Source organism: Budorcas taxicolor, chromosome 5 (genome assembly GCF_023091745.1).
Source record: "Budorcas taxicolor isolate Tak-1 chromosome 5, Takin1.1, whole genome shotgun sequence".
Taxonomy (NCBI): domain Eukaryota; kingdom Metazoa; phylum Chordata; class Mammalia; order Artiodactyla; family Bovidae; genus Budorcas; species Budorcas taxicolor.
This window is the reverse complement of record NC_068914.1, coordinates 53271512-53293996: the sequence shown is the minus strand read 5'-3', so window position 1 is coordinate 53293996 and position 22485 is coordinate 53271512. Positions and strand designations below refer to the sequence as shown.

Here is a 22485-nt window from a genome sequence, read left to right as displayed (position 1 = left end):
GCCTAGATTGTTATAGTTTCCACATTTTATTTATTCTTCATCTTTTTTCATTCTCAGCATTACTTCCTCTTATCATCATGCTACATCCTCCTATATATTCAAATGCAACCCAACCTTCTACCTCATGCAGTTTCTTCTTTAATCAAAACTATTTATTGATCACATGGTTTGTGTAATTCATTGTTCTATACTAGGAAATAGCACCAATGAGTATGATACTGTCTCTGCCTGCAAGAAGCATATAGCTTGTCAAGAAAGAATTAACTATGATGGGGTAAACAGTGAAGAAGAGGACAGCAACCAACATTCATGGACCACCTGTATCTGCTAGGCACATTTTGGGTTCCAGACAACCCTGTGAAATCAAGTTTTTTACCCTTACACTAGGAGAAGTGGAAGTTTAGAAAGATTAGATTACTTGATCACACAGCTAGCAACTCATCCCCAACAGTCTGTGTGAGCCCAGAGCTTCCCATTATACCGTGATGAGATGAAAATGTCACCTAACAAACCTGCCTCTTTCAATTCCCTACCATATTTTGTTCTATGCCATATATATGGCATTTGTCATGCACTGGATTAATGATTATTTCTTATATTTACTCAGAAAATAATTGCTTGAATACTTGCAAACTTCTTGACATTGGACCAAGTGCTAAGAAATACAACATGACAAAATCCTTGCCTTCAAGACGCTCCCAGTCTAGTGTGAGAGGAAGACAGCTATAATGACATTTACCAGTATATTGAGGATTCCGTTAGAGTGATGGTCCTGCTTTCAAATGTCAAAAGCCTCTGTCACCTCCTATCTCCTTACTGGTTCACCCTCTACAGAACCTAATCCTTCTTGGCATGGCTATGTTGGGGCTTCTTTGGAGAAGATTAGGTAGGGGTACCCAACTCTGCCTTAAGGTATCAGAGAAGGTGGGGGATTACTTTGTGAGGGATTATTTAAACAAAATTTTAAGAACTCAAGATAACAAGGGATGAAAGTGCATTCCAGGGAGAAACAGAATCACAGGTAAACACAGTTATGAGATGATAAGACATGAAATTCAGAATCTGCTCAGGGGAAGTGGTAAGAAATGGGACTGGAAACGTAATCACAATCATTATTCTGGGTAGCTTTAAGAAACTGATATCTTTGCCCCAACCAAGAACACTTACACCAGGAGCCTGGCAGGGTCAAGGGAGGGGGCTCAGTGAGGAGAAAAGATGCGGTACTGGACTTAAGAAAAAGAAAATTCACCAGAGTGATTCTGATGAGCATTCATGGTTGAGAATCAGTGCTGCAGGCAAAGGGCAAACAAGTAAATTTAGGAAACAGAAGGCATGACCACATTTGTGCTTAGGCAAAGCATTCTGACGACAGTGCAAAAAATAAACTGAAGGGTGTATAGTAGGAGATAACAGATGCAGTAAGAATTTGTTATAATAGTCCACACAAGAGATGATCAGCCCTTAACATGACTTTGCATGCCTTTGGCCTTTATGTTAAAGAGACTGCAAACATGTTATCTGATGGTTTCCTGTCACACAGGTTTCCCCAACGACTTTTTGACCAGTGCAGTGTAGATAACAGTAATATTTGTTGAATCAAAGCATTTCATCATAAAACAAAGGTTAACACTTATGAAAAATAAAATAGAAATTATCTTTTGAAAAATGTATTTCATGGAACTTCCCTGTCAGTGCAGTGGTTAAGATTTCACCTTGCAATGCAAGGGGTGTGGGTCTGATCCCTGGTCAGGGAACTAGCTAAGCTCCCACATGCCTTGCAGCCAAAACATAAGATGGAAGCAATGTTGTAACAAACTCAATAAAGATCTTAAAAATGGTTCATGTCAAAAAGAAATCGTAAAAAAATTAAGTGTCTTTCATGACCATAACACATAACATAATGCATGGTCTTCCAAAAACCATGAAAAAGGCATGCCAATACCAACAAGAGAATAAAGATGAATCTTTGGTCTACCTCTTTAAGGTATGCATTTTGGTTAGCTCCTCTTCTCTGATTACTAGTCACATAGTTGATATTATTTTCTATTTAACTGGAAAAACTAAATCATGCTATATCATAAGCAATTTCTCTACATCATTAAAAGCGCTTGATCATGCTTACTTAGAAGATCACATAATATGACATACTATAATTTACCAGTATTTTCTCAGTTTGTTGGACATTTAGATGGTTTCTAGTTTTTTTACTATTGTAGGAGATGACCATATTTGACAAAATTTTTGCTTGAATTTCTGATTATTTCTTTAGATTGGATGTTAAGAAATGGATTTATTATAGAAAAGAGACTGTTTTGAAGTTGATAAATATTGCAAAATTGTTTTCCTTGGAGCTTTTCCAATGTCATTTCCTCCCAACCAAGTAAGTGATTTAATTTTTACCTACAACCTTGCCAGAATTACATATTTTCATATTTTTTTTGCCAAGTGTTAAGGAATATAAAAGCAAGAAAACCCCAAATCCTTGCTTGCTTTCATTATGCTCTCAGTCTGTTGTGAGAGACAGGTTAAGGGACATACAAAAAAAAGGTTCTGTGGACTTTTACAGAGTGATGCTTCTACTTTTGATATTTCCAAATTCTCCATCATTTCCCATTTCCTTGTAGTGGTCCATCTAGCTGTAGCACTGGAACTTTATATGCCTGAATATGTTTGGATTCATTTGAAGCAAAGAGTGGTAGGTGATAATACATTGCATTATTTTAATTTGTACTAATGTGATATACAATTTTGATCATTTTTAAATTGTGTATTCCACTTTTATAAATTATATGATATATACTTTTCAAATTATAAATGTACAAGAGTGGGACTTTTCTCTTGGATTTACATCAGGCAATTCATACTTTTTTATTCTCATTCTCAAGATATTTAAATGTATTAATATAGAACAGCCAATTGCATCATTATTTATTTAAAATAAATATCAGTACATCTTTACATAATCTGTCTCCTTCACATATTTTCTGCTTATATTATAAACATTTTTTATTGGATTTTTCAGAATTTTGCTTTTTAAACTTAAGGGATAATTTTCTTAATTGTACTTATTTTCAGTGTACTAATTTAGGGTTTATTGATACTACTATTTAGGACTTTCACTTTACCACATGAAACTGAGTTTCTAATATTCACATTCTAGCTTCCTTAGTTGAACAGCTTTTCCATTTTATTAATTATGTATTTAAAGATGGCAATTTACATCTATTTTTAAAATCATGACATTTTCAAGTTCAGGGGAAAAAAGCATAGAGAATAACATGGCATGCCTACACATAATTATTATCTAGTTATGTCAGTTTTTTTATGTTGGCAATACTTGCTGTAGATAATTTTTAAGAAATAAAAGATGACTATTAGTTTGCTACAACTGCCTACCAAGGTACCCCAAACCAGGTGATTTAAGAACAGAAATTTATCATTTCACAGTTGTGATTAACATTTTATTAACTTTTTCCTAATATTATTTGGGATGCATGTGTTTATAATTTGAGAGTGTTCCATATTGATTCTGGATCATTGCGTATTTCACATATCTTCTCCTCATTAACGGCTTCTCTTAACTCTTCATTCATGGGGGTTGCTGTTGCTGTTTTTTTTTCTTTTTTCTTTTCCCTGTGGGTATGTGGTACAAAAACCTTTCATTTTAATTAGGCAATATGAAACTTTAAAATGATTTGTGTTATTTGGGGCATTTTCTAAAAGAAAAAAACCTTCTGTAGAAATTGTGTCAACTGGATTTAAAGCCTTGAAAACACTTGAAAAACTCCGCAATAAAAAGGACACATTTTGTGTGTACATGTGCACGTGCATGTGTAAACACAACATGAGTGCACACAAATATTTGCTACAGGTCAGAATCCATTTTAATGAATTTTACATTTGGATAAGCAGTGATCTTGACTGTATTTTTTGAGTGATCCATTCTTTCCACGCTGATTGGTAATGTTATCTTATTTATACTTCAACTTTCTAAATGAATAAGGATCCATCTCTAGGCTCACTATTCTGGTTCTTTGCTGTATTTGTTGTCTTAATGTTTAAGACAACCAAATTTTCTTAATCACTAGCACATTTTAACAGTAAATTTTGCTATTTGCAGGAAAAAAATCATATTTTGTTGTTTTTCAAAATTACCTGAGCTGCCTCTGGTCTTTTATACATGTATATGCTTTCTTGAGTCAGCTTGCTCCTCCTGAAAACTCTTGCTAGAATGTTGATTGGAAAGTATTGGCTTTTTGATTATTTGGGGATGATTTGAGCTAACCAAGTTACTGAGATTTCCTAACCATTACATTTTATAATTTCCATTTACTTGGGTGTTCTTTTATGCTCCTCAGTGTTTTAAAACTTTCCCCCATATTCTTGAATATATTGTCAGATTTATTTTTATGTAACATAGGATTCTGTGAATATTTTTTGTAGGTCTTTTCCTTCTCTTGTGTTTCCCACCTAGAGAAGTTCCTTTAGCACTTGTTGTAAAGCTGGTTTGATGGTGATGAATTCTCTTAACTTTTCCTTACCTGGAAAGCTTTTGACTTCCCTCTCAAATCTGAATGAGAGTCTTGCTCAAGGGTCTTCCTTCTCTAGGCAGGAAACACAAGAAAGGAAACAAACCCAAAACAATTAAGAAAATGGTAATATATTGATAATCACCTCAAATATAAATGGATTAAATGCACTAACAAAAAGACATAGACTTGTTGGGAAGATGAAAGTATGTGCATGTATGCACTTCCACTAACCACATCACTCTGTTTAACTCCCCAAATTGTAAGTAATTATTTTATACTGTTAGGTTAATCATGTTTCCATTAAGGCTTGCAACTGCAGTGATCTTTTATTTTTTGTCTGGCTATTGATTGGGAAAACTGATAAACATTTTTTACTATTGTAATTATGTAACTATTATCTGCTTAATACCATTGTGTCATGACTGGTCAACAGAAAATACTAGAATTCGCAGGGAAGCCTGGCATGCTGCAGTACATGGGGTTGCAAAGAGTCAGACAAGACTGAGCGATTGAACTGAACTGTATCACTAAAACTACCATTTAATAGAAAAATCTTGTAATCATGCTTTAAAATTCAGATGACTATCAGAATTATCTTGGAATTTTTGAAAAATACAAATGCTTAGTTGTTGATATTCTTCAAAGCTTCAGATGTGTTTCTAATGACCAGCCATGTTTAAAACAACTAGACTATATGATAATGTTTTACTTTTATTTAGTTTGTTTCACTTTTGCTATTTCTATTCAGTGCTCCCGTTTCATTTAGTTTGTTTTCCAGTTTCTCCATCTCTTTTTTGTGTGTGCTTGTTCTTTCTCAAGCCTTTATCAAGCATAGTAGAAAAGTTTTTGCATACATGTATATAAATAGTATATATAATATATAAATGTATTTTAGGAAACTTACGAATTTTTGCCTAGCTAAAAAATTTACGATATTTTGATTCCACCTGTTTGATTGAATATGAGAGAATGCTAGATTTCTAATTTATATTTACTCAATACTTTGATATAGTTCCACATATTCTGGCATGAAGTAAACTGCTAGAAGTCTAAAAAGTTTATTATCTTAATGATTTAAAGACAAAAGAACTGAGTGAGGCTTGAAACTTCTAATCCAATTCTGAGTATATGAACAAATACTATATTGTAAAAAACCCAAAACAAAATAGGAAATTAACATGTGATACGGTTTTATTAACCAAAATACATATTTCGTTCAAATTTCACAGAGTTTCATGCTGGTGTCCATTATTTGTTTTCATACCTTATTCAAGATTCCGCATTGTATTTAGTTGCATTGAGAAGCTTCAGCTGCATACAAGAAATTCTGATATATTCTCTTTTTATTTTTATTCCGTTACAAATATTTTCTTATTTTCCTTGTTATGGCTTCTTAAAAGCCACTTCTTAAAAGTGGATATCTAATCTCAAAATACTTGGGGTTTTTAAAGTATATTTATTATTAATTTCTCACTTAAAAGCTTTCCTCTCTGCAATCAACCCCTGTATCTGATGCAAAGAACTGACTCATTTGAAAGACCTTGATGCTGGGAAAGATTGAAGGCGGGAGGGGAAGGGGACCACAGAGGATGAGATGGTTGGATGGCATCACCGACTCAATGGACATGAGTTTGAGTAAACTCTGGGAGTTGGTTGGAGAAGGCGATGGCACCCCACTCCAGTACTCTTGCCTGGAAAATCTCATGGATGGAGGAGCCTGGTAGGCTGCAGTCCATGGGGTCGCAAAGAGTCAGACACGACTGAGAGACTTCACTTTCACTTTTCACTTTCATGCATTGGAGAAGGAAATGGCAACCCACTCCAGTGTTCTTGCCTAGAGAATCCCAGGGATGGGGAAGCCTGGTGGGCTGCCATCTATGGGGTCGCACAGAGTCAGACACGATTGAAGCGACTTAGCAGCAGCAGCAGCTGGGAGTTAGTGAGGGACAGGGAGGCCTGGCGTGCTGCAGTCCACGGGGTCGCAAAGAGTCAGACACGACTGAGCAACTGAGCTGAACTGACTGAACTTTATTGAGGCTTCCGATGGCTAAATCAAATATCTCTCTTGGTAAAGGTCACATTGCACTTGAAAATATGTGGGCTATTTTCAAAAATCTTTTGATACTGATTTCTAACGTAATTCCACAATGATAAGAAACTAGACTGTATGATTTCAATACCATGAAATTTTTACACCTTGTTCTATGTCCCTGGATATGTTCCAGTGTCTACTAGTTTATGGGAACTTGAATAGGATTTGTATCCTACTGTTGTGTGAAAATTGTATAAATCTTCATTATGTTGAATTGGTTTATGGTGTTTTCCAGGTCTACTATACCCTTTTACTTTTCTCTATATTCACTTTACTAATTTTTGAGAGTTTGATAATGAAACTTCAACTAAAAATCTTAATTTATCTACTTAAAAAAATAATGGTAATATATAGTGGAATATACTTTGCTCTCTAACTACCAAGTCTCCTGTAAATGTGTAAATACTTTCATAACTTAAAAAATTTTTTAAAAGAAAGCACAAAAATATCTGTGAATAGTATAATTTCAGTTGTTTTTTCTAGTTTGATTCTTATTCCTATATAAAAAAATTAATTTTTACATTTTGATATAAATTTTTTGATCTAAAAAAGTTCTGGCTGAATTTTTTTATAACAGTTTATATAAGTTCCCCTGGATTTTCTATGAATACAACTACAATGCAGTTGAATTTTAACATAATCATTTGTATCAATATTTTAAGTGATGAGTTTAATGCTTACTTATATTATGATTAATTATATGTTTACTTCTTATGCCTTCTGGTTGCTTGATAAAATTTTGCCACCTCCCTCCCACCATTCTGCTTTCACCTGCTGCTCAGAGAGCTAGGGATTCTATTTCTAATTTTTGTTATTCTTTAAAACATTCTTACTTAATTATAAATTATAAATGTTAATATACTTAAATTTCTACTACTTTTTACAATGCAATAAACAAAATTATTTTTGCAAACAGTTGAAAATTTTAGCTATGCTTTTTAAATACAAAATTATCACTATTTTACAATTCATTTACAAAAATTTGTCATATGTTCAACATTTTTTTCTACTTGCTGGTTTGACTTTTTTATTAAAAAATTCTTTAATATTTTTTTCTGAGTGAACTTAATTTTATTAAGACTGAAAATATATTTGCCTGTGCTCATAATTTGTAACTTATCAAGCTATAATATTTTAGTTTCACAATTATTGTCTCTCATCCTTTTGAGAGAATACTTCTTGCCTTTTCTTCTTAAATCTGTTGGTTTTCTAATATTTCATTTGTCGGTAACTAGAATTTACTCTGTTACCTTTCCAAGATTTGTCTCTGTATCTCTGATGTTCTCAGGTACCAATATGGCATGTTTAGGCATGACTTTACCCTTCCTGGTCCTTACTTAGGTGAATATTAAATCTGAGAACCTGAGTCTTTCATTTAAATATTGCTTCTTTACTATTTCTTCTACTCTTTTATTCAGGAATTCCTGTTAGATTTTTGGTGGAGTTTTCAAGTTATCTTTCAAATCATATAAGTCTTCTGTCTCTCTGTGATGAATAGCTGGTACCATAGGCTAATTATCCAGGATTAAGCCAGATGGGATATTTCTTTCAGTGAATATAATTTCCCTTAGGTCTAACCGCTTTTCCTTCATACACACTTAATCTCACTTCCTTTCTGCCTACTTTTGTTTTGTAATTTCTTCTTCTTAATGATGGTTCAAATACCATGACTTCATATGTGTCTTTCAGAATATTAAACATACATGCTTAAAATTTTCATTGACTAGTCCACAGCATTAATCTCACCTGCAGTGACATTCCAAAGAGGGAGAGTTGGGGAGGAACAGTGGGAGTATCTATGTTACAGGCAACAAGGCGATATACTGACTCTTGAGAATTTAAAAAAAAATTTTTTTAATGACTTCAATTTATTCGGCTTTTTTATCATTGCCAAGGTCTAGCATTTCCAAACAATATCAATGAGAATGACCAAGAGGTCCTTAACATTTCCCTCAGCTTGATTAAACCTTAGACAAGTTTCTTCCTGACCATAATAAGCTCCTGAGCTGCAGAGTATCTCCCCTTTGATGAAAATTTTCTCCCAGCCTCTTGCCATTTTTACAACCTAGAAATGTCTCAAGAACCTGAGACTCATCTCTTTGAAATATCATCATCAAGAAAGATAGCACTCCTGTCTCTTAGTCTCTGTGGGATGGTAGGAATCTAACTTTGATAAGGAACCAATTAGCACACAAAAATAGGCTAATCACATTGCCCAAGCTCCCCTTAATCCAATGCCTTTCAGTATTTTTCCATTAGATCACACAGTGTTTATCTGGAGAAGGCAATGGCAACCCACTCCAGTACTCTTGCCTGGAAAATCCCATGGATGGAGGACCCTGGTGGGCTGCAGTCCATGGGGTCGCGAAGAGTTGGACACGACTGAGCGGCTTCACTTCCACTTTTTACTTTCATGCACTGGAGAAGGAAATGGCAACCCACTCCAGTGTTCTTGCCTGGAGAATCCCAGGGACAGGGGAGCCTGGTGGCTGCCATCTATGGGGTCGCACAGAGTGGGACACGACTTAGCAGCAGTAGCAGCACACAGTGTTTAAAACATCTCCCATCTTTTGTCTCAGTGGAGTTTAGCTCACGCTCTCTCCTTTACTGTAATTCTCATGAACAAAGTCTTCTTTGTCTGTTTAACTCTGTATAGTATAATTATTCTTTGACAGTTCAAAGTACTCTGATCCACAGTCACCTGGAATAATCTATGATTCTTATTAAATGAGATTACATTCCAATCACTGGCTACATTTGTCTTTCTTCATACAAGGTATTCTCTTACCATTAGCTTCCAGGACTGCTGTTGTTGGATTTGAAATGTGACTAATTACCTACTATATCCATTTATCTCTTATTCCTTACTATTTAGTTGAGTGTCAGTATATCCAATTAAGATAGTGCCTCGAAGGCAGCATTGGCCAGAGGACTAAATTTCAGACAATGCGATGTAAGTAGAAGTTAGGAGGGTCTACTCCTTGTGTGTATGTGTGTGTGTGTTAGTTGCTCAGTTGTGTCTGACTCTTTGGGACACCATGAACTGTAGCCTGTGAGGCTCCTCTCTCCATGGGGTTCTCCAGGCAAGTATACTGGAGTGAGTAGCCATCCCCTTCTCCAGGTGATCTGCCCAATCTAGGGATTGAACTCAGATCTCCCACATTGCAAGCATATTCTTTGTCATCTGAGCCAATTGGGAAGCCCACTCCTTCTATATATGTATGTGGTTATATAGTAACATATATAGTTACATATGAGCGTCCCAGGTAGTGCTAGTGTAAAGAATCTGCCTGCCAGTGCAGGAGGCACAGGAGTTGAGGATTTGATCCCTGGGTCAGGAAGATCCCCTGGAGAAGGAAATGGCAACCCACTTCAATATTCGTGCCTGGAGAATTCCATGGTCAGAGGAGCCTGGAGGGCTATAGTTCATAGGGTCGCAAAGAGTCAGACACTACTGAGGTGAGTTCACATGTACACACTCCTTAACTTACCTTTCTTGACAGACAGAGAAATCCCACCTTGTTTGTTGTTATTCTTTTTAAGGCACTAAGTCGTGTCTGACTCTTTGCGACCCCATGGACTGCAGCCAGCCTTCCTTGTCCTTCATTATCTCTCAGCGCTTGCTCAAACTCATGTCCATTCAGTCAGTGATGGCATCCAACCACCTCATCATCTGTCACCCTCTTCTCTTCCTGCCCTCAGTCTTTCCCAGCTTCAGGGTCTTTTCCAATGAGTCAGTTCTTCACATCAGGTAATCGAGGTATTGAAGCTTTAGCTTCAGCTTCAGTCCTTCCAATGAAAATTCAGGGTTTATTTCCTTTAAGATTGACTGGTTTGAGCTCTTTGCAGTCCAAGGGACTCTCAAGAATCTTCCCCAGCACCACGATTTGAAAACATTAATTCTTTATGGTCCAACTCTCACATTATGGTCCAATTCATGACTACTGGAAGAACAATGGCTTTGACTATATGATTCTTTTTTTGCAAAATGATATTTCTGCTTTTTAATATGCTGTCTATAGCTTTTCTTCAAAGGTGCAAGCGTCTTTTAATTTTATGGCTGAGGCACCATGTTTAATTGACTCTAAGTTTTCTGTTATATTCAGCTAAGCTTAAACCTTCAGTAACATAGCTTCCATCACCTAACCTGCCACAAAGAATTACTGATTTAGGGGAAAGGAATTGCCTTTTGAAGAAACAGTACTGTTTTATGGCAGATGGTGACATGAGCTTGGGCCACTGAACAGGACTCTCAGTGATGCAGCTCCTCACCAGTTAGTCAATATTCCTTCCCAGAGCTTACAAAGCATTGATTTTACACTCACTTTTCGAATACCTAACATCAACCTAGATCAGAATTCACCAGGTGTTTTTTTGTTGTTGTTGTTTTGTTTTGTTTTGTTTTTAAGACAAAATTAAACACACAAAGAGCTGTAGATCCACACACTGACAGTAAAAAGAGAGGGACACAATAGTAGCAGAGTTAATCTGGAGTGAAAAAAGAGGACTATCGGCTGGACCCCAGAGTGGCACTGTGTACTGTAATGGAGCCTATTAGCTTGTAATGATATCAACTCATTATTGTGCATTACAAGGTACTTTAAAATGCTATTTTCTTTTTGGATAGACAGTAGTGTTTTCACTCAATTCCCTCTAGCAGTCACAGATGTGCAGGTGCATTACGCTGCGTGCTCAAATTTCCAACCTTACAGCAGAGCACTGAGAAAAATTCACATGGATTGATCATCAGGCTTATGTATTTTTCTCATATATATATTGGAAATTTTCTTCATCCCATATCTTGGTTTCATATTTTGTGGTTAACTAGCTTTCTTTCTATGTTTCTGCCCTCAAGTGAAGAAGTACTCTTTCAAATATTAAGCCTATTGATATTAACTAATATTAATTCACAAAACCCAGTTCCTGCTGACTGTTTGAAACTCAACTCAATTACTTCATACTTACCAGTGTAAGAATTTGGAGCCCACCTCACCTGACTTCCATCAAATCTGGTTTTTAATAGAAAAAGAAGCAACTAAAAAGCATACATACCATCACTTCCAATTCATATTTATGAAAGTGAGTGTTTTAGTGAAAATTTTGGTTTATAAGATATTACAAACTAGAAATTTGGAATAAAAAGGAATAGTTATATCCTAATAAAGATATTTATTATTTTTAAATTACACTCCTAAAAATCATATATATGTATGTATACACACACACATATACACACACACATACAAACACACACAAACACACACACACACACATATATATAATCAACCCTATATAATGATCAATATTATCTCTAACAAAATATCTGATAGGAAAGTCTATGTATCAAAGAGAAGACTCATGAATCAAAATTTGGATTTACTAAGATACAGGGTAGGCCATGGTCTCCTGATATCTTTGGAGGATCTTCCTTCGAACCCGAAGACTCTCCCACATGACTACATGATGTCTTACTTTTGAAATGTCACTGTTTGCTGAAGGATATCAAAGTAGCTCACTGAATCAGCAGGAAGACTAGAAAAACTCCCCAAAGAAATAGAGGGAATTAAGGGTCAATGAAGATTCAGCCACGGACACATACGCTTAGGATGTGTGGCAGATTATATTCTGCTCTCAATTTTCCATTCCCTTCTAATAACATTATACATTCACACCCTTGCCATAGTCTCTTGGTCAAAAAAGTGTATTTCCTGGCCTCCTGACTTTGGGCTTGGCCATGTGACTTGCTGTATCCAATTGGATATTAGTGGGCATGATAGAGCAAAGGCTTGCAATGTGCCTGGAAAGTGCATGCACCAGGCAAGCTGCTATCGCAGAAAGCATGAGCCATATGGAGAAATCCTAAGTGCTAGGCATGGCCTGGAGCCAAGTTCAGCCACACACAGTCAAGATCAGCTGAGCCCCAGTTAACATGCAACGCATGAGTGAGAAGCAAATGCTTTTGTTGTATGCCACGGAGATTTCTGCCATAGTTTATTGTGCAGTATAAGCTGAACAATACAGGAAAACAATGGACCCAGTACTACTGGTCACTGACGGCCATAGATGCTGTTTACAGTAGCAATAGATATCCCTCTACTTTTCTGATTTTCCTCTTAATTTTCCAGACAAAATTGGGTAATTATATATCAAAAGGTAATATCGCTCCTTCTGCTTTCACGGAAGCAAGTGAGGTCATTTCCCAAATATATGAGTGTTATGCCAAAACAGGAAGGGTGTTCTGACACTGGATAGCCAAGACAACAGATATACACTACAATTACCCGAGAAAAAGATACAGGCATGCCAAAGAATCCCAATTTAGGAAAATAAAGACTAACAGTGCAGCATTTTCCAAAGATGTTCCTTCATACTTAATAAGTATTAACCAAAACAATAGCTCAATGTTTATTTTTAAAATCTGGAACACAAAAGAAAATTTGCCATCTTTCCTTCAGGTTTTTCTCTGAGCCTTTAAAATAGATAATCTCATAAACACGCACACACAACCTTTTTGTGACTTTGCTAAGTAACAAAAGGCATATTCATAGCAGTCCCTAAATTTGACCAATGACCTGTTTTTTTGGCATTTCATATGTGATATGTTTTATTTGTGCCTGATAATACAAATTGAGAAATACTATTAGAGGAAATCACAAAGTACTTTTGGATACAAGGAAAAAGTGGCTAATTGTGTCTGCCAAGAGTTGCATTTAGAGAGGGATTCTTGTGAGCAGAATCTAGAATGAGGCATAGGAATTTTCCAGGGAAACTTTTGAGAGAAGAGCATTTCAAGTACAGGAAAGACAGTCTAATATGAAAGACAGATATATAATGAAGTACTTGAAAATTTCAGACAAGCAAGAATGTTGGAAGTTTAGATGTTTGTGATGGTGGATATAGCAAAGGCAATAAATAAAAGCACTCTGGTGCGGTGCTTAAGAGCATGAACTTTAGCCTTCAGCACACCAGAGTAACTGGCTCTGTGAACCTGGGCAAAATCAGTTACTTCTCCCTGTCCCAGCTTTTTGAGCTATGAGGTGCTAAACTTGATGGCACATTCAAAGAATGTCAAGCAATTCAAATAGGCTGCAGTAAAGCATGGGAGGTAGGGAAGGGTAAGTAAGAGGAATATATACTGGAAAAATCCTCAAAAAAAATAGCTGATTGAATATACACTCTGAGTCAGGTACTCTCTGTATAGTTTATATACATAAACTAATTTATCTTCAAAATAATCACAAAGGTAGATACTATACTTTGCCTCATTACAAATGAGGGAAGTGGAGCACAAAGATATTAAGTAATTGATTCAAAGTTACACAATTAGTAAATTGCAGAAGTGAATTCGTTGCTCTGTTCACCATGTTCCAGAGTCCATGCTTCTAACCACTGTGCCAGTGCCTTTCAAGGTAATTTTGTTAATCTCAATCCACAGCAAGAAATGTGTTTCATGTCATAAATTACGGTATGTGTGTAGATTTCAATTTCACAAAATTACAATTATCCTTACTAAGTGTGATTTATGTAGATATTTCTATTCTAGTGTAACCTACTTAATTATTTTAGAAATATTGGTCAAAGCAAAAGGATAAATTTATTTTGGAACCATTTGATCATAGTCTACTATGTGAATAATCCTGCACTTTGTCCTAATTTGCACCCCTTCTAAGGAATTTAGAATTTACCAAAAGAGAGAGAGAGAAAATGAAGGCCTTAAAACAAGGGACTAATCTAATCAGATAATGTGGTTTAAAAATATCGTCCCCAATAGTGTGGATGTTAAATTGGAGAGAGTTGGCATTGGAAGGAACAAACCTACTTAAGAGATTTTTTTAATATTAAAAAATAAAATAAAGCATGGAGGGCAGGAGACAAAAAATACAACAAAAGGACCTGGCAGAGTGACTGATTAAATCCAGAAGATGAAACAGAGGAGTGAATGTAGGACAACTCCCATATTTCCAATTTTATTATGCAAGAAGATGGATGTAAAGATGAATAGCTCTCTGTCGCCATTTAACATTATATCATTTTCCCTAAGCAATAAGTTTATTCCCTATTTGTTCTACTTGATCCATAATTCGTTTACTCCTTCATGCATTAATCCAACAAATATTAGCCTCTGCTATAGGGCAGGTTTTGGTTTAGCTGCCTGATGGAAAAAACTGCAAAGGAAAGTGGAATAGGGAGTGTGAGGATAGGGGTGGGACCTCAAAATCTTAAATTTGATGGGGAGAGAAGCCTCCTGAGGAAAGTGAGACTTGAATAATAACCTGTAAGATGTCAGGTCTTATATTTCAGAATATTTTCTAAGTTCATCATCTTTGATACTTCAATTTTCCTGATTTTATTCATGTTAATTTTTATTGTTCTCTTTTTAGGTGACCCTTCTCCTTCTATTTGACCAAAAGTATCAAATACATATATAAGAGCCGACTATTGGAAAAGGCCCTGATGCTGGGAAAGATTGATAGCAAAAGAAGAGGGCAGCAGAGGATGAGATGGTTGGATGGCATCACTGACTCAATGGACATGAGTTTGAGCAAGCTCCAGGAGATAGTGAAGGACAGGGAAGCCTGGTTTGCTGCAGTCCACAGGGTCGCAAAGAGTTGGACACAACTTAATGACTGGAAAACAACAACAACAAATTGAATATACAAAGTATATATTATTAACCAAGCATTGAAATAAATTGTTTTATAAATATTATATAATTTAATCACTAAAACCTTTGAAATTATAATTTTATTATTCCCATTTACAGATTAAAAAAACAGTTGCTTAGATGCTTACATAATATGCCTGAACTCATAGAGCTAGTATGAGAGGAGAATTTCATCTCTAACTACAAAGATTTAACCATTGCAGGTCTTAGCCATTATTCTATATATATTAACTTGTTTGCATAGGCACACCTCAATTTTATTGTGTTCATAGATATTGTGATTTTTACAAATTTAAGGTTGATAGAAACTTTGCATTGAGCAAGCCTATCAGTGTCAATTTTCTAACACTAGCTCACATCTGTGTGTAACAGTTTAGTAATTCTTACAATATCTCAAACTTTCTCTTTATTATGATCATGGTGATCTGTGATCAGTGATCTTTTAAGTCACTATTGCAATTGTTTTAGGGTACCATGAATGGCACCAATATAAAAAGACAAACAATCTTTAAGCGTGTGTGTTTTGACTGTTCCACTGACCCAGTCTCTCTCCCTCTCCTTGGAACTCCTTACTCCCTGGGTCACAAAAATACTGAAATTAGGTCAGTTAACAATCCTACAATGGCCTCTTAGTGTTCAAGTGAATGAAGACTTGCATTTCTCTCAGTTTGAATCAAAAGTTAGAAATGATTAATCTTAGCCATGTTGAAAGCTGAGATAGGCTGAAAGCTAGGCCTCTTATGTCTAGTTAGCCAAGCTGTGAATGCAAAGGTAATGTTCTTCAAAGAAACTACTATTTCAGTGAACACACAAATGATAAGAAATGGAAACAGCCTTATTGCTGACATGGAGAAAGTTTCAGTTATCTGGAGAGATCAAACCAGCCACTACATTCCCTTAGACCAAAGCCAAGTTCAGAGAAAGGCCTCAACTTTCTTTAATTCTGTGAAGACTGAGAGAGGTGAGGAAGCTGCGAAAGAAGAGTTTGAAGCCAGCAGAGGAGGGTTCATGAAGTTTAAGGAAAGAAGCCATCTCCATAACATCAAAGTGCAAGGTGAAGCAGCAAGTGCTAATGTAGAAGCTACAGCAAGTTATCCAGGTCCAGCTAACATTATGAATGAAGGTGGTTACTCTGAACAAAAGATTTCCATGTAGAAAAAAACATCCTTATATTGGAAGAAGATGCCATCTCGACTTGCAAAAGTAGAGAGGAAAAACCAATGCCTAACTTCAAAGCATCAAAAGACAGGTTGCCTCTTTTGTTAGGGACTAATGCATCTGGTGACTTGAAGTTGAAGCCAATGCTTGTTTACCATTCCAAAAATCCTAGGGCCCATCAGAGTTAAGCTAAATCTATTCTGCTTGTTTTCTACAAATGGAACAACAAAACTCAGATGACATATATCTGTTGATAACATTGTTTACTGAATATTTTAAGCCCACTATTGAGACCCACTGCTCAAAAAAAAAAATATTTTTCAAACTATAACTGCTTATTGACAATGTGCATGGTCACTCAAGAGCTCTGGTGGGAATGTAAATAAGATTAATATTGTTTTCATGCTGCAAAGATAACATCTATTCTGCAGCCCATGGATCAAGGAGTAATTTTGGCTTTCAAGTCTTATTACGTAAGAAACACATTTTGTGAGGCTGCCATAGCTTGAGATTCCTCTGATGGATCTGGGAAAAGTCCGCTGAGCCTTTTTGGGAAGGATTCACCATTCAAGATGCCAATAAACACATTCATGGGTCATCAAAATATCAACATTAACAAGAGTTTAGAAGTTGATTACAACCCTCATGGGTGACTTCAGGAAGTTCAAGATTTCAGTGGAGGAAATAACGAAAGATGTGGCAGAACGAGCAAGAGAACTAGAGTTAGAAGTGAAACCTGAAGATGTGACTGAGTTGTGTAATCTCACAATAAAGAACTGAGCTGCTTCCTTATGGCTGAACAAAAGAAGCGGTTTCTTGAGATGAAATCTACCTGGTGAAGATGTGAAAATAACTGAAATGACAACAGAGGATTTAGAATATTACATAAACTGAATTGATAAAACAGCAGTAGAGTTTGAGAGGATTGACTCCAACTTGGAAAGATGTGCTGCTGCTGCTAAGTCACTTCAGTCGTGTCCGACTCTGTGCGACCCCATAGACAGAAGCCCACCAGGCTCCCCCTCCCTGGGATTCTCCAGGCAAGAACACTGGAGTGGGTTGCCATTTCCTTTTCCAATGGAAAGATGTTCTACTGTGGGTGAAATGCTATCAAACAGCATTGCATGATACAAGGGAGTCATTCGTGAAAGAAAGAGCCAATCAATGTGCCAAACATTATTGTCTTATTTTAAGAAATTGTTACCCCTACTTCAGCAACCACCACCCTAAACAATCAGCAGCCACCAACATGGTGGCAAGATCCACCAGCAGCAAAAGGATTATGACTTGCTGAAGGCTCAGATGAGGGTTAGAATTTTGGGAATCAAAATATTTTCAATTAGGGCATGTATTTTTTCTTTTAGGCATAAAAATTGCACACTTGATAGATGATAGCATAAGGTAAATATAATTTCTATATGCATTGGGAAACAAAAAAAATTCTTGTGACTCACTTTATTATGTGAACTGAACCTGAAATATTCCTGAGGTATATCTGTATTTATTGATTTGAAAATCTTAATTTATTTGTAAATTTCATCTTAGTTTACTTGTATAACACTTCAGGTCTTACTAATCAGAACTGTTTGTACTTGTAGAGTCAAAATTTCATATCTGATCATCTGATATTCTTGAACTGTATTTATTTTAAGATTATTGAGGCAGAAGGATTGTGATACTTTTTATTAAAATATTTTATTGCTGAACTCCAAGGCATATTTCTATCTCTCTTTGCTATTATGAATTTCACAATGATATAGTCCTTTCCCACTAAAGGACCCAATTCTATATAGGTAAGTAAGTATGGACCACTCTATAGTGACACTGGCTAAGACCACAGTGAGCACAAAAATAGATCATTAGAAGCCTGATGGGAATAGAAACCTATCATCCTGTGTATGCGTTCCTGAATGTGTTAGTAGAATATTGTTTAGAAATGTGACAGCCTACTTTTAACTTTGAAATTTAATAATCAGAAAACAAAATGAGATTTAACAAGCAACAGCTGCTCTGGAACTATGTCTCAGGTGTTCAGAATGGATCCCTGCATCTTATAAGAATACTGTCTGAAAGAATGTGATGAAAGGTGCTGGAGAGGGTAGTCACACCTTTGTAAATCAAGAGTAAATCAATGTAGAAAAAAAAATCACAGGAAGGAGATAAGAAAGGATAACTTATAAGAAAGGAGATGTTTTGAAAAGATAAACTTTCCAATGCTGGCAATGCTGCTTTGAACTCCTCAGATATGACCACCTTAACATTTCAGTAATTAACAGTACCGTTGGAACGAACGTGTACAATGTGGAACATACAGAGTATTGAGACCTAGAAATGCTTGTCAATATGTAATGCAAGGCAAATTTTTAACAACTTTCCAGTCTGTATTTTTAACAGTTCCATCTGGTGATAAATTATCATTTCATCTGTTTTCCCACTTGAATTCAATGTAGAAGCTGCGTTCATTGTTTCCACTGTCTTTTGCAAATTTATAATCAAAATCAATCACGATGTATCAGATACTCTCATTTTAGTGGAATCAGTAGTTTTTGAACGTCACTGGTACATCTGTCTTCTTAATTTATTAGTAGATGTTTATTAAGAAATTGAGGACTTTTTTCTTTAAAGAAATACAAGAAGGTAAGAAAAGTTCAAAAATCATCTCTGATCTCTGGATGAAAATAAATGTGTGCATGTGTGTGGAGGAGGGTGGACTTAGCCTTCCTGGAAGGTAGACATAGCTACCGCTCAAAACTTGGCGTGGGATGACATATAATCTTCCACAGTTGAGCCTTTGAGTCTCTTCAAAGTCTGTCTGCAGCTGTAAACTACCAGGGGCAATGATCTGAATGTTTTCATGTTTTGTTCCCCACTCTATCTCCACATGGCAAACTCTTCATAAACACAACGACTCAACACCAAGTGAGGCAGCATTTTGCATACATTTAAAAAATAAGTAGTTTAATTGCCTATTTGCATTTTTTGCATGATACTTTTAGAAGCTTAAGCTCTAGGTTTGTGTGTTTACAAATATATGCCTTATACTTAATAATATGCCCTTCACATTATAAATTCTTGAAAACATTTGCTGAGCGAATACATCAGTAGCAACTAGCGCTCAAGGTCACAGACAAACAGAGATGGCACCATGATCTCAGAGAATTTTTCCTGGTAGTCTGCGACACATCTTAAAGATCTGGCTTCCGGAGTCCATTTTTCTGTTTCATGGAGTGAATTGTTTGTCTCATTATTAAATAATTTCCATTAAATTATTTTATTCTTCACATTACTTCATTTGAAATGTCTCCTACTTGGTGAAATCTTAGCCAGCTTCCCCCTCCATTTTCCATACATGGAATGTATCTCTCCCTCATGCTTGTTTTCCTGCTGCTGCTGCTGCTAAGTCACTCAGTCGTATCCGACTCTGTGCGACTCCATAGATGGCAGCCCACCAGGCTCCCCCTGGGATTCTCCAGGTAAGAACACTGGAGTGGGTTGCCATTTCCTTCTCCAGTGCATGAAAGTGAAAAGTGAAAGTGAAGTCGCTCAGTCATGTCCTACTCTTAGCGACCCCATGGACAGCAGCCCACCAGGCTCCTCCATCCACGGGATTTTCCAGGCAAGAACACTGGAGTGGGTTGCCATTGCCTTCTCCAATGCATGAAAGTGATAAGTAAAAATGAAGTCGCTCAGTCGTGTCCGACTCTTAGCGACCCCATGGACTGCAGCCCACCAGGCTCCTCCATCCACGGGATTTTCCAGGCAAGAGTACTGGAGTGGGGTGCCATCGCCTTCTCCGCCTGTTTTCCTAGGACACTTTAATTATTTCAGTAGTACAGCATTTATCAGATTGTATTGTGGTTGCTTGTTCCTATGACCACATCTTACATTAATCTGTTACTCTTTTGAGGCTTTTATCATTTTTTTCAGTCTCCAGCTTTATTTTTTATTTTTATTTTTTAGTACTGAACAAATAGTAGGTAATCTTTTATTTTATTTTAGTTTTTTTTTAATAATTTTTTTTCCTTTATTTTAATTTACAATACTGTATTGCTTTTGCCATACATTGACATGGATCAACCATGGGTGTACATGCGTTCCCAAACATGAACCCCGCACCCACCTCCCTCCCCATAACATCTCTCTGGGTCATCACCGTGCACCAGCCCCAAGCATGCTGTATCCTGCATCGGATATAGACTGGCGATTCGATTCTTACATGATAGTATACATGATAGAATGCCATTCTCCCAAATCATCCCACCCTCTCCCTCTCCCTCTGAGTTCAAAAGTCCGTTATACACATCTGTGTCTTTTTTGCTGTCTTGCATACAGGGTCATCATTGCCATCTTTCTAAATTCCATATATATGTGTTAGTATACTGTATGGGTGTTTTTCTTTCTGGCTTACTTCACTCTGTATAATCGGCTCCAGTTTCATCCATCTCATCAGAACTGATTCAAATGTATTCTTTTTAACAGCTGAGTAATACTCCATTGTGTATATGTACCACAGCTTTCTTATCCATTCATCTGCTGATGGACATCTAGGTTGTTTCCATGTCCTGGCTATTATAAACAGTGCTGCGATGAACAGTGGGGTACATGTGTCTCTTTCAATTCTGGTTTCCTCGGTGTGTATGCCCAGCAGTGGGATTGCTGGGCCATAAGGTAGTTCTATTTGCAATTTTTTAAGGAATCTCCACACTGTTCTCCAAAGTGGCTGTACTAGTTTGCATTCCCACCAACAGTGTAGGAGGGTTCCCTTTTCTCCACACCCTCTCCAGCATTTATTGCTTGCAGATTTTTGGATTGCAGGCATTCTGACTGGTGTGAAGTGGTACCTCATTGTGGTTTTGATTTGCATTTCTCTGCTAATGAGTGATGTTGAGCATCTTTTCATGTGTTTGTTAGCCATCCGTATGTCTTCTTTGGAGAAATGTCTATTTAGTTCTTTGGCCCATTTTTTGATTGGGTCGTTTAGTTTTCTGGAATTGAGCTGTGTAAGTTGCTTGTATATTTTTGAGATTAGTTGTTTGTCAGTTGCTTCATTTGCTATTATTTTCTCCCATTCAGAAGGCTGTCTTTTCACTTTGCTTATATTTTCCTTTGTTGTGCAGAAGCTTTTAATTTTAATTAGATCCCATTTGTTTATTTTTGCTTTTATTTCCAGTATTCTGGGAGGTGGATCATAGAGGATCCTGCTGTGATTTATGTCGGAGAGTGTTTTGCCTATATTCTCCTCTAGGAGTTTTAAAGTTTCTGGTCTTACATTTAGATCTTTAATCCATTTTGAGTTTATTTTTGTGTGCGGTGTCAGAAAGTGATCTAGTTTCATTCTTCTACAAGTGGTTGACCAGTTTTCCCAGCACCACTTGTTAAAGAGATTGTCTTTACTCCATTGTATATTCTTGCCTCCTTTGTCAAAGATAAGGTGTCCACATGTGTGTGGATTTATCTCTGGGCTTTCTATTTTGTTCCATTGATCTATATTTCTGTCTTTGTGCCAGTACCATACTGTCTTGATGACTGTGGCTTTGTAGTAGAGCCTGAAGTCAGGCAAGTTGATTCCTCCAGTTCCATTCTTCTTTCTCAAGATTGCTTTGGCTATTCGAGGTTTTTTGTATTTCCACACAAATCTTGAAATTATTTGTTCTAGTTCGGTGAAAAATATGGCTGGTAGCTTAATAGGGATTGCGTTGAATTTGTAAATTGCTTTGGTTAGTATACTCATTTTCACTATATTGATTCTTCCAATCCATGAACATGGTATATTTCTCCATCTATTAGTGTCCTCTTTGATTTCTTTCATCAGTGTTTTATAGTTTTCTATGTATAGGTCTTTAGTTTCTTTAGTTAGATATATTCCTAAGTATTTTATTCTTTTCGTTGCAATGGTGAATGGAATTGTTTCCTTAGTTTCTTTTTCTACTTTCTCATTATTAGTGTATAGGAATGCAAGGGATTTCTGTGTGTTGATTTTATATCCTGCAACTTTACTATATTCATTGATGAGCTCTAGTAATTTTCTTGTGGAGTCT

The 22485-nt window shown here is 36.3% G+C and overlaps 1 pseudogene; it reads left to right on the top strand.

Moving 5' to 3' along the window:
* The first annotated feature begins 15910 nt into the window (after positions 1 to 15910).
* On the top strand, positions 15911 to 17760 carry LOC128048077 (tigger transposable element-derived protein 1-like; annotated as a pseudogene).
* The last annotated feature ends 4725 nt before the right edge of the window (positions 17761 to 22485 follow it).